A 14068-nucleotide genomic window follows, 5' to 3' on the forward strand; every position below is an offset into this window, starting at 1 on the left:
CACTGCGACCTCACACGGCAGGCGGCCAATCGGAGCAGAGGGGCGGAGATGATCAGGATGTAAACATCCTGCCCACCTCCTTCCTTCCGCATATCCTACGGAAGCCGCAGTGACGCCGGTAGGAGATGTTCCTCGCTCCTGCGGCTTCACACACAGCGATGTGTGCTGCCGCAGGAGCGAGGAACAACATCGGACCATCGCGTCGGCGTAATTATGAATTACGCTGACGCTGTACCGATGATACGATTACGACGCTTTTGTGCTCGTTAATCGTATCATCCAGGCTTTACACACTGCGATGTCGCATGCGATGCCGGATGTGCGTCACTTTCAATTTGACCCCACCGACATCGCACCTGCGATGTCGCAGCGTGCAAAGTGCCCCTTAGGACGGTGGTAGCTGTTCATCACTACAGGATTCTTCTGTGCTGCTGCTGATCTGGTTAAAGAAATGCGCCATAGATCTGCATGTCTAATTATCCTTCCTTTTGGCAAGTAGATTTTTGCTATCCCTTTCTGTCTATTTTTGATCCACATGTATTGGTGTGTTTTTTCTATCAACTATATCTATGGTATTATGCTTCAATTCTGATAGATTACATTTACCTTCCATAGCCTCCTGATGAACCACAGATTTTTATGTGGGGAAACACGTCGAGGTGGAGACTGAATCCAATTGATTTGATGATCGGCAGTTCACCTTAATATTATTGGGACTGGATATCATACGCCTATTGACCTACTTGGACTCATCTGGATTACATGCCTAAGTGATCTATGTGATAATTGTTCTGTGGAAGAATACATACAGTCCTTAAGTTAAGTTAATTGTACGGTGTTATCCTTGTTCCCTGTGTGAACTTTATAGACATCTGAATATATCAATCTGTCCGGTATAATTATGTAAACCCTGTCCTTGACATTCAAGGCCAGATGTGACCAAATAAATGGTTTATGTCTGTGACAAATTGATTTTTTGAATTTTCACTAAAGGTGTGGTAATTTTATTTATATTTGTATTTAATAAATTAATGAAATTTGGGAATGAATTGTTTGTTTACATGATGATATATATTCCATAGACCTATGAGTCATATATGTGTTATATTACTGTGTGTTATCCTTGACCTGTGACATTACTGTGTGCCTTATCTCTGTACTGTGACATCACTGTGTGTGTTATCTCTGTGCTGTGACATCACTGTGTGTGTTATCCCTGTACTGTAACATCACTGTGTGTATTATCTCTGTACTGTGATGTCACTGTGTGCGTTATCTCTGTTCTGTGACATTACTGTGTGTATTATCTCTGTACTGTGACATCACTGTGTGCATTATCCCTGTACTGTGACATCACTGTGTGTGTTATCCCTGTATGGTGACATCACTTTGTGTGCTATCTCTGTACTGTGACATCCCTGTGTGCGTTATCCCTATACTGTGACATCACTGTGTGTATTACCCTTGTACTGTGATATCAGGTGTGTGTTATCTCTGTGCTGTAAAGAGTTTTACTATGGTTCCTAAGAGGGTCATAATCCTTCCCATTATATGGGAAGACATGTGAAAATGTATAGTGTGTTGTGAGGGGCACGAAGAAAGACATCGCTACTTTAGGCCAAGTTCACACATTGCAGATTTTGGGGGGGATTTGCGGTGTGACCCTTTGTGCAGAGGGCTTTGCTCAGTAACAGGATGGTAGTTACTGTATATTCAGACTCTATAATATTTGATCATGGAGTGGTGGCATTATGTTGCAATGTATAGTAGTATTGTTGATCTTGGAATGGTGGGTGTTGTTCAGTAACACTATATAGAATGTGTTATCTGGTAATTGTATGACTATTTTGTCGCAGCATTACTAAAAAGAAATGTAGATATGTATAGATTTGTATTATTTAATTTATTTTATCTTGGCAGTAAATGTATCACTAATTACTGTGAGGCACTTTGGTAGGACTATTTTTTAGTACTGTTTACTCTGACGTTCTTTGGTTTGTTGGCTGCGACTGATTTCACTGTTTGCAGGCACTGTGGTGCCCAGTGAGCGTTAGGCACTGCACTGCTCAGCGAGCGTCAGACACTTCGGTGCCCAACGAGCATCAAACGCTGCTGTGCCCAGCGAGCGCCAGACACTGCGGTGCCCAGCGAGCAATAGACACTGCGGTGCCCAGCGAGCGTCAGGCACGGCAATGCCCAGCGAGCGTCAGACACTGCGGTGCCCAGCAAGCATCAGACACCGGAGCTCAGCGAGCGTCAGGCACTGCGGTGGTCAGCACATTGCACAGAGTCACAAAACAGGAGCACAGGCGCACAGCACTGCCTAGACTTGTCCTCTGCAGATAGAGCAGCACCCGGTAATAGTCTACTTACTGGACTGGCTAGGATAAAGATTAATTCATAATGTGTATATGCGCCCCCCACTGGCCCAAATAACTTGTATGCTTCGCAAGCAACTTGCATGTCTCCCACAGTAACATGTAAGCTGCCCCAAGTAATGTGTATGCCAGGCCCCAGTAACATTATATGCTGTTTATTATGTTATTAATTAGTATTTTTTTTTTTTATTGGGGGGACCCCATTCAAACTTTTGCTATGGGGCCCCATGATTTCTATGTACGCCCCTGCTTCTGGGAATGCTCTCGATTAAATTATTATTATTATTATTAATAATAATAATAATAATGATAATAAAACATATTTTTATTAATATAGCGCTATTAATTCCACATACATTGGCAACACTGTCCCCATCGGGGCTCGCAATCTAAACTCCCTTTCAATATGTGTTTGCAGTGTGGGAGGAAACCAGAGTACTTACAGGAAACCCACGCAAACACGGGGAGAACATACAAACTACTTGCAGATGTTGTTCATGGTGGGATTTCAACCTAGGACCCGAGTGTTGCAAGAAATCTGATGCCAGGACTCTTCTACACGTTACCAATGTTGTTGTATACTGGTTAACTTACTTGGGTATGTATACAGCTTTTCTCAACTCTACTCACAAGTGTTAAATTGGGTTGAAGTCTTGGGACTGTGGGGACCAATCCAGCACCTCTACTCCATTATCATTGAAGTACGGTATTTCTTCTCTTTCTTCTTCTTAACCTATGCTTCGGGTTGTTATCCTGCTGTTACACTATTGGGTATTTTTCATAACCATAGTACTTGAATGCAATTGTAGAAAAAGTTCAGCTCACCGTTTAATTTACAGTGGAACCTTGGTTTACTAGTAACCCGGTTTGTGAGTATTTAGCTATGCGAGCAAAGTTTGCTGTAAATTTGTAACTCAGTTTATGAGCAAGCTTTGCTGTACGAGCAAATACTCATAAAACACACTTCCACTTCCGTACTTTCACCGCGCTCTGACCCGCTCTTGCAGTCCACACACACAGACACAAACACACACAAACACTCAGAAACACACACAAGCACGTACATGCACACACACACACACACACACACACACACACACACATATATTATGCTCACCGTCCGTATGCAATCCGTTAGCGCCTTTTCCCCTTGTTTCTTCCAGAACTATTTGCACCCATCAGAGCCCAGTCTATTGACTTTAGTCTCATTGCTCCAAATCAACCATTTCCAATCTTCTACTGTTTAATTTTAGTACATTTTTTCAAACTTAACCCCATAGCGACGGCCTAACATCTCAAGACGTCAGAAAAACAGGGTACTTATTCTGTTCCGACGTCTTGAGACGTCAGGCCGGAAAAAGCTTGTAGCGCCCCCCAGTGATGAAAAATCTCGGGGGTTTCAGCTACCGGAGGTAGCTGAGACCCCCAAGATTATAAATCGGGGTGTTTTTTTTGGACCCCGATAATGTGATCGCCGGTATACACCGTATACCGACGTACACATAAAAAAAAAAAAAAAGGCAAATAATGCTGATTTCTTTCTCATCTGACATGATCAAACATGTCAGATGATAAAGAAATATAAATTCCTAGTGCCCCCAAAGCCCCCGGTACCGGAGAGTCCCCCCACCACCCCTACCCCCCCTCCGGAGCAGTCAAAATGGCGCCGACTCGCGCCAAAAACTGCAGCCGCTGCCGGCTCTGCATTCATTTCCCTCCAATCTGAAATGATCAAACATTTCAGATCGCAGGGAAATGTCCTCCCCCTGACCCTCATCCGATCCAGCGGAGCCCTCTGGTCCACCGGAGCCCCTCCGGTTCTCTAGAGCGTTCCCCCTCCCCCCCTCAGGAGCATGCAAGATTCCGGCGCGCAGCGCACAGCGCGCGGCCGCATTCATTCTGCTCTTTCTGCCGCATGTGACACATCACATGCGGCAAAAAAGTCGTCCCCCGGTCAGCCCTCGGTCAGCCCCCGGTCAGCCCCGTTACCTACCTGCTGCTCCTTCCCCGCGATCACTCCGCCTCCTAGAAAGCTGGCGGCGCATGCGCAGACAGCAGCTGTCAGCTGGATCCTTGTAATCAGGGACGCTGACCTTGCTGCTGCGCTGTGGACCGGGGGAGAGTGAGTGCAGTAATCTGCAGCCACACTCCTCACAGGGGGAGAGCCTGCTGTTCTAGAAAATGGGGGGTACGTTCTGTGAGCGTGCCCCTCATATTCTGGAATGAGGTTACTGCAGGTCACTCTGCCCTAGGTTGGACCGGGGCAGTGTGAGTGCAGTATTCTCAGATTACTGCACCCACACTGCTCATGGAGAGCTTGCTCTTCCAGAAAATGGGGGATACGTTCCCTGAACGTTCCCCCCATATTCTAGAAGGTCCAGAGTCGCCGGGGGACCTCCAAAATGGATTACAGCGACCGAAATTTATTTATTTTCAATAAATTGGTGAAAAAGGAATGTTTCGGGGAGTTTTTTTTTCAAATAAATTTTTTTTTGTGTTTATTTTTTTCTATTACTGACTGGGTTAGTGATGTCGGGTATCTGTTTAGATGCCGTGACATCACTAGCCCCAGGGCTTGATGCCAGGTGACATTACAGCTGGTATCAACCCCGTATATTACCCCGTTTGCCACCGCACCAGGGCGCGGGATGAGCTGGAGCGAAGCGCCAGGATTGGCGCATCTAATGGATGCGCCACTTCTGGGGCGGCTGCGACCTGCTATTTTTAGGCTGGGAAGAGTCCAATAACCATGGCTCTTCCCACCCTGAGAATACCAGACCCCAGCTGTCCGCTTCACCTTGGCTGGTGATCTAATTTGGGGGGGACCCCACGTGTCTTTTTTTTTTTAAAAAACGCCTGGGGAGCCCTCCAAATTGATCACCAGCCAAGGTGAAGCTGTCAGCTGTGGTTTGCAGGCTACAGCTGTCTGCTTTACCCTAGCTGGCTATCAAAAATATGGGGGACCCCACGTCGTTTATTTTAATTATTAATTTTTTGGGGGGCTAAATACAAGGCTAGGCACCCTTTAGTGCCACATGAAAGGCACTAAAGGGTGCCAGCTTAGAATATGCAGGGGTGGGACGTTATATATGTTTGACATCTATCCATTCATCCATTGTAGAATTTTAGGCTGTGTGCCCACAATCAGGGTTTGCAGCGTTTTGGGCGCAGAGTGTTTTCCCTGCATCCATAACGCTGCGTTGTGCAGTAGAAGCACAGTGGAAGGATTTTTAGAAATCTCATGCCCAATGTGCTTCTTTTCTCCGCAGCATACACTGACCTGTGGTGCAGCTTCCCGAGCCTCAGCATGTCAATTTATGCTGCGGAGACAAGAGTGTTCTCTGCAGGTAGCATAGAGCTCCACAGCAGCCTGAACCCAAATCGTGGGCATGGGCAGCTGCGTTCTCCCGTGGACAACACTCACATCTCTGCAGGAAGGCTGACACTGTGTACTAGATGCCGTGTCGCTGGATCATGGCCACATAGCCTAAAAGTGAGAAATTTGTTGCTACAGCAACATTTTTGTGAAGTACCTGCGGATTCAAAATGCTTACTATACTCCTGAATAAAATCCAGTTTCCAAAATGGGGTCACTTGTGGGGGTTTCTGCTGTATAGGTACCCAAGGGGCCCTGCTAATGTGACATGGTGCCCGCAATTTATTTCAACTTTTCCAGAATTCAAATGGTGCTCCTTCCATTCCAAGCCCTCCCATTTATCCAAACAGAGGTTTTTGGCCACATGTGGGGTATCCCTGTGCTCATAAGACATTGGATAACAACCTGTGGGGTCCACGGTTTGTTGTTGCCTCTTGAAAAAGTAAGAAATATGATGCTAAAGCAACATTTTTGTGAAAAAAATGAAAATTTTCAATATGGCAACCTAAGCTTATCAAATTCTGTGAAGTACTCTTGGATTCAAACTGCTCAATATACACCTAGATAAAAGCCTTGAGGTGTCTTGTTTCCAGAATGGGGTCACTTGTGGGGGACCTCCACTGTTTAGGCACCTTAGGGGCTTTCCAAATGCAACATAGCGTCCGCTAATGATTCCAGCCAATTGTGCGGTCAAATGGCGCTCCTTCCCTTCCGAGCCCTGCTGTGCACCCAAACAGTTGATTTTCACCACACATAAGGTATCAGCATACTCAGGAGAAATTGCACAATAAATCTTATGCTGAATTTTTTCCTTTTACACTTGTAAAAAAAAAAGCAACCTGGTTGAAGTAACAATTTTGAGGTAAAAATGTATTTTTTTATTTTCACAGCTCAACATTATAAACTTCTGTGAAGCACCTGAGGGTTCAGGGTACTCACCAAACATCTAGATAAATTCCTTCAGGGGTCTATTTTCCAAAATGGGGCCACATGTTGGGGAGCTTCACTGTATAGACACCTCAGGGGCTCTCCTAATGCAACATAGCGTCCGCTATTGATTCCAGCCAATTTTGCAGTCAAATGGCGTTCCTTCCCTTCCGAGCCCTGTCATGCGCCCAAACAGTTGATGTCCACCACATATAAGGTATCGCCAAACTCAGGAGAAATTGCACAATAAATTTCATGGTGATTTTTTTCCTGTTACCCTTGTGAAAAAAAAGCTACCTGGTTGAAATAACAATTTTGTGGTAAAATTTTATTTTTTTATTTTCATGGCTCAACGTTATAAAATTCTGTGAAGCACCTGGGGGTTCAGGGTACTCACCAAACATCTAGATAAATTCCTTGAGGGGCCTAGTTTTCAAAATGGGGTCACTTGTGCGGGGTTTCTGCTGTTTAGGTACCTTAGGGGACCTCCAAATGCGACATGGTGCCCGCAATCTTTTTCAGCCAAATTTCCTTTCCAAAATTCAAATATTGTTCCTTCCGTTCCAAGCCCTCCCATTTGTCCAAACAAAGGTTTCAGACCACATGTGAGGTGTCACCGCGCTCATAAAAAAGTGGGTAACAAACATTGAGGTCAAATTTTTGGAATTACCTCTTGAAAAAGTGAGAAAATTGATGCTAAAGCAACATTTTTGAGAAAATTATTAAAATTTTCAATATGACAACGTAACGTTAACAAAATCTGTGAAGTACCTGTGGATCCAAAATGCTCACTATACCCCTAGATAGAAGCCTTGAGGGGTCTAGTTTCTAAAATGGCATCACTTGTGAGGGGTTTCTTCTGTTTAGGTACCTTAGCGGACCTGTAAATGCAACATGGTGCCCGCAATCTATTTCAGCCAAATTTGCTTTCCAAAATTCAAATATTGCTCCTTCTGTTCCGAGCCCTCCCATTTGTCCAAACAGAGGTTTCTGACCACATGTGGGGTATCGGCACGCTCATAAGAAAGTGGGGAACAAGTTTTGTAGTCCATTTTGTTGTGTTATTTCTTCTAAAAGTGAATAAATTTGGGTTAGAGCAACATTTTTAGGTAAAATTTAATTTGTGCTTTTTTTCATTCCACATTGCTTTTGTTCATGTGAAGCACCTGAAGGGTTAATAAACTTTTTGAATGTGGTTTTGAGTAATTTGGGGGGTGCAGTTTTTAGAATGGGGTCACTTTTGGGTATTTTCTGTCATCTAGGCCTATCGAAGTCACTTCAAATATGATGTGGTCCCTAAAAAAATGGTTTTGTAAATTTTGATGTAAAAATGAGAAATTGCTGATAAACTTTGAACTCTTCTAACTTCCTAACAAAAAAAAATTTGTTTCCAAAATTGTGCTTATGTAAAGTAGACAAGTGGGAAATGTTATTTATTAACAAATTTTGTGTCACAGAAATCTCTGGTTTAACGGTATAAAAATTAAAAAGTTGAAAATTGCTAAATTTTCAAAATTTTTGCCAAAATTCAATTTTTTTCATAAATAAGCGCAAAAAATATTGTCCTAAATTTGGTACTAACATGAAGTCCAATATGTGACGAAAAAACAATCTCAAAATCACCAGGATCCGTTGAAGCGTTCCAGAGCTATAACCTAATGAAGTGACACTGGTCAGAATTGCAAAATTTGGTCTGGTCATTAAGGTGAAAATTAGCTCCGTCACTAAGGGGTTAAACAGATGCTTTTTATGATATTAGAGTTGAGGCTTCGTCACCTTTTTTCGGGCCACCATTCCATACTTGTATAACGTGTGTCGCACAGTGTTTGCATGGATATCTGTGCTCTCACTATTACAAAGAATATGAGCTACCTGCCCTGTCGTGTTTGTTGTGTCAGAATTGATAAACCTTGTAATGAGCCGACTTGTTGAGTCCAATATTTTACGTGAACGTCCACCTCTTGGCTTTTGAATGAATGGATGGACATTATTTCTTATTCTTCCAACTGTCATTGCAATCACATGATGCAGTTTGGCAATTTCTTAGCAGAGAGACTACCATGGATGAGTTGGATTATGCTGTTTTTCTTTTCTTGGTAAATCTCCTTCAAGGCTGCTCCTCAATTCAAATCAATGACCTTTGGCTTGTGAATCAGCCTAATAACACACTTAGCTATTAGAGAATGTGACAACCAGCTATAATTTGTAGTATACAGGAAGAAAAAGATTTTTCCACCACCAGAAGGAAAGCAGTAACAATGCAGTGACATCATAAGAATCTGCATAACTAATCATATGCTAAATAGTTGAAAGTCAAATTTATGTATGAGATAGCCAAGATGATAGTTTACTCAAAGCTGTAGTGGATGCTGAGAGATGAAGCCTGAAAGTCAAAAGTTCAAAATATTGTTACCTTTTGCTTGTCACTGCATATCTTTTACTTAATATTTTACTTAATATTTTATCAAAAAGTGTTCTGGTGACCAAACCTAGAAAAAACCCTGACAGTCTGGTAAATAAGGGTCAATGTAGTTTTCACATAGATGCGACCCGGAGCTGTATACATAACACAGCCTATGCATTATTTATTGCAATATTAATTTGCTGCATTGTGTTTATTCTCCTGTAACACCCATGCATAGAGAGGAATAGTTCTGGCGTAACAGCAAACAATACAGCTGAATGTTGCTGGTAGGTATTTCCCATGGAACAATCTGTACGAAACTTGTCCAAATACAAAATCCTACTTCAATGAAGTGTAATGCGTGACTGGAGTGATAGCCGTACATGCACACCACTGCTTTACACTTTAGGCCAAAAGCCTAAATCAACCGGGATGGGACACCATGGCTTACTGCTCTACCAGTGAGCTCAACTTTATCGGCATGTTGTCACACAGAAAAGGTTTAGAGCAGGGAACCCCAACCTGTAGCTCGGGAGCCACATGTAACTCACAAGCCCATGTGGCTCGCCTCTGTCTGCCAGCTTGGTGCCTTAACAGCACGTCTAGCATCTAACTGTGAAGAGCAGGCCTTCAGATAGTGACTTTTGTGAGTAGCCCAGGACGAAAGAGCAGATCAGGATGAGATTTCTGTATACTGCTTCATTGTAATGTGGAAAAGCTGTGGTGTCACTACTGTGAAGGGAATGGGAGCAAAATGTGGCTCGCGACTGTCTCTCAGAGCTGAATGTAGCTCTCAAGGTTTGATAGGTTGAGGACCTCTGGTTTAGAGGGTCAGTCTCTCCGGGTGGACCTCACTGTGTGAATTAGCCCAGGAAAACTGCCCCTTCAGCCCCAGTGGTTAGGCTATTGGATGTAATCATGATATAGCATTAATATTGTATCAATCAGAAAGTAAATCTTTTACATATTAGTTGGGTCCTGGATAAAGTTTTCATACTACAGTCCCTGACAGAAGTTCTGTCACTTATCCATGTTATGTAAATAAAAGCCTATAACCTGACTTTAAATTTCATCCATTGGTTTCATAAATTACTCTTTTGAAAGCTGAAACCCTCTCAAATTTAGTTTAGGTTATGAAAATAAAGTTGCTACAAAGCTGAAATATTGATCATTTAATGAACACAGAAAGGTCAAATTTTGGCAAAACAAAACTTTGGTCTTCCCACAGGAAATAATGTGAAATTTAAACAAATAATTAACTTCTAATACAAAGATATGTTGCATGACATTGGTGAATGACGTTGTGGTGCTATTAGAGCCATATTTAATATTTTGTGTGACTTCCATGAGCTTGAAGGACTGCATCCATGCGGCTCAACAATGATTCATACAATTTATTGATGAAGTCATCAGGAATAGCAAATAATGCAGTCTTACATGCCTCCCAGAGTTCATGGTTTTGTCTTCCAAGCTTCCTCTTTCATCCTACCCCAAACATGCTCAATGATGTTCATGTCTAGTGACTGGGCTGGACAGTCCTTGAGCACCTTGATCTTCTTTGCCAGGAGGAACTTTGTTGTAGAGATGGATGTATGAGATGGAGCACCATCCTGCTACAGAGTTTGACCCCTTTTACGATTGGGAACATAAGAGGTAGCTAATACTTCTTGATATTTTAGGCTATTGATATTGCCTTCCACCTTGCAAATGTTTCGCACACCCCCATACTGAATGTAACCCCAGACCATGATCTTTCCAGCACCAAACATAACTGTTTTCTGGATCCATACGGGCTCCAGTAGGTCTCCTGCAGTATTTGCGGCGGCTGTGGTGTAATTCAACTGAAGATTCATCAGAAAAATCCACCTTCTGCCACTTTTCCAGCATCCATCTGTTTAGCAGTCTGTGGCTTGGCAAATGCCACACGGTTTTTTAATTGCCTTTGGTTTAGCGCTGGCATCTGGGCACTGATTCGACCATGGAGGACATTTCGAGACAGAATCCTACAAACTGTTCTAGTTGACACAGGGACTTGAGGTGACCAGGCGTGTTGTAGCCCTGCTGCAGTGGAAGAGGGGCTGGCTTTGGATTTTCTAACCAACAAACGTTCCTCCTGAGCAGTTGTCTTGCGGGGTCTGCTGGACCTGAGCTTGTCAAAAACATATCCAGTCTCTCCAAATCTTTTTTTAATTCTTTGTACTTGACGCTGAGACACATTAAAGGTGCCAGCCACCTCTGCAGTGGATCTGTTCTTCAGCCTCTTGATAATCAAGCCTTTCATCGCAGGGTGGATTTTTGGCATGTTGTCAGAGGTCAAGTTGCAGTTCAACTGAAGGTCTGGGGTGCTGGGTTTCTTTTTATACACACTCACTAATTAACCGATCATTTAGTGAGCAGGGGTGAGGATGTAAACTAGGATTGGGTGCATTTTATGACAAGGCGACAAAACTTTTGTCTTGCCAAAATCTGACCTTTCTGTGTTCATTAAATGATCAATATTTCAGCTTTGCAGCAACTTTATTTTCATAACCTAAACCAAATTTGGAAGGGTTTCAGCTTTCAAAAGAGTAATTTATGAAACCAATGGATGAATTTAAAGTCAGATTATAAGCTTTTATTTACATAACATGGATAAGCGACAGAACTTCTGTAGACTGTAGAGCTGTGGAGCAGGAGACACACCTCAATCAATTACTTCAAAGTTTTCATTCAACCCCAATTACACACAGGTGTATAAAATCCAGCCCCTCACTCTGACGTCTTCCTTTTGTAACATGTAAAATAGGTTGTTCTGAAGAGCTCACTGAGTTTGAGCGTGGTCCTCAGAATATCGATGTCCGTGTGTTAGATTCATGGCCGGCTTTAGGCATGTGCGACTTGTGCGGTCGCACAGGGTGCCGACGGCCATGCTTCAGGGGGGGCGCCGCAGAGAGGTAAGAAGTTAATTTCTTGCCTCTCTGTGCGGGCGGCCGGCCGCCTGTCTCTGCGGACGGCCGCCTCTCTGTGCGGGCGGCCGGCCGCCTCTCTGTGCGGGCGGACGGCCGCCTCTCTGTGCGGGCTGATGGCCGCCTCTTTGTGCGGCCTCCCGCCTGTCTGTGCGGGCGGCCGGCCGCCTCACCGTGCGGGCGGCCAGCCGCCTCTCCATGCGGACGGCCGGCCGCCTGTCCGTGCAGGCGGACGGCCGCCTGTTTCTGCAGGCGGACGGCCGCCTCTCCGTGCAGGCGGACGGCCGCCTCTACGTGCGGGCGGCCGGCCGCCTCTCCGTGCGGACGGCCGGCCGCCTGTCCGAGCGGGCGGAAGGCCGCCTGTCTCTGCGGGCGGACGGCCGCCTCTCTGTGCGGGCGGACCACCGCCTCTCTGTGCGGGCGGACGGCCGCCTGTCTCTGCGGGCGGACGGCCGCCTCTCTTTGCGGGCGGCCCGCCGCCTGTCTGTGCGGCGTCCCGCCGCCTGTCTGTGCAGGCGGACCACCGCCTGTCTGTGCAGGCGGCCCACCGCCTGTCTGTGCAGGCGTCCCGCCGCCTGTCTGTGGGGGTGGACAGCCGCCTCACTGTGCGGGTGGCCGGCCGCCTCACTGTGGCTGCCTGCGTCTCCGTACTGGAGGCCCGCCGGCTGCCTGCGTCTCCGTGCTTGGGGCCCGCCAGCTGCCTGCCTCTCCGTGCTGGAGGCCCACCGGCTGCCTGCCTCTCCGTGCTGGAGGCCCGCCGGGTGCCGGCCTCTCCGTGCTGGAGGCCTGCCGGCTGCCTGCCTCTCCATGCTGGAGGCCCGCCGGCTGCCTGCCTCTCCGTGCTGGAGGCCCGCCGGCTGCCTGCCTCTCCGTGCTGGAGGCCCGCCGGCTGCCTGCCTCTCCGTGCTGGAGGCCCGCCGGCTGCCTGCCTCTCCGTGCTGGAGGCCCGCCGGCTGCCTGCCTCTCTGTGCTGGAGGCCCGCCGGCTGCCTGCCTCTCCGTGCTGGAGGCCCGCCGGCTGCCTGCCTCTCCGTGCTGGAGGCCCACCGGCTGCCTGCCTCTCCGTGCTGGAGGCCCGCCGGCTGCCTGCCTCTCCGTGCTGGAGGCCCGCCGGCTGCCTGCCTCTCCGTGCTGGAGGCCCACCGGCTGCCTGCCTCTCCGTGCTGGAGGCCCGCCGGCTGCCTGCCTCTCTGTGCTGGAGGCCCGCCGGCTGCCTGCCTCTCTGTGCTGGAGGCCCGCCGGCTGCCTGCCTCTCCGTGCTGGAGGCCCGCCGGCTGCCTGCCTCTCCATGCTGGAGGCCCGCCGGCTGCCTGCCTCTCCGTGCTGGAGGCCCGCCGGCTGCCTGCCTCTCCGTGGCGGAGGCCCCAGGCTGCCTGCCTCTCCGTGCCGGAGGCCCCCAGGCTGCCTGTCTCTCCGTCCCGGAGGCCCGTCGGCTGCGTGTCTCTCCGTCCCGGAGGCCCGCCGGCTGCGTGTCTCTCCGTCCCGGAGGCCCGCCGGCTGCCTGTCTCTCCGTCCCGGAGGCCCGCCGGCTGCCTGTCTCTCCGTCCTGGAGGCCCGCCGGCTGCCTGCCTCTCCGTCCTGGAGGCCCCCAGGCTGCCTGCCTCTCCGTCCTGGAGGCCGCCAGGCTGCCTGTCTCTCCGTCCTGGAGGCCCGTCGGCTGCGTGTCTCTCCGTCCTGGAGGCCCGCCGGCTGCCTGTCTCTCCGTCCTGGAGGCCCGCCGGCTGCCTGTCTCTCCGTCCTGGAGGCCCCCAGGCTGCCTGCCTCTCCGTGCTGGAGGTCCCCAGGCTGCCTGCCTCTCCATGCTGGAGGCCCCCAGGCTGCCTGCCTCTCTGTGCTGGAGGCCCGCCGGCTGGATATCTGTCTGTGTGGGGGCTCCTGCTGCGTGTAGGAGGCTGTGTGAGGGCTCCTGCTGCGTGTAGGAGGCTGTGTGGAGGCTCCTGCTGCATGTAGGAGGCTGTGTGGGGGCTCCTGCTGCGTGTAGGAGGCTGTGTGGGGGCTCCTGTTGCGTGTAGGAGGCTGTGTGGGGGATCCTGCTGCAT

Source organism: Anomaloglossus baeobatrachus, chromosome 10 (genome assembly GCF_048569485.1).
Source record: "Anomaloglossus baeobatrachus isolate aAnoBae1 chromosome 10, aAnoBae1.hap1, whole genome shotgun sequence".
NCBI lineage: Eukaryota > Metazoa > Chordata > Amphibia > Anura > Aromobatidae > Anomaloglossus > Anomaloglossus baeobatrachus.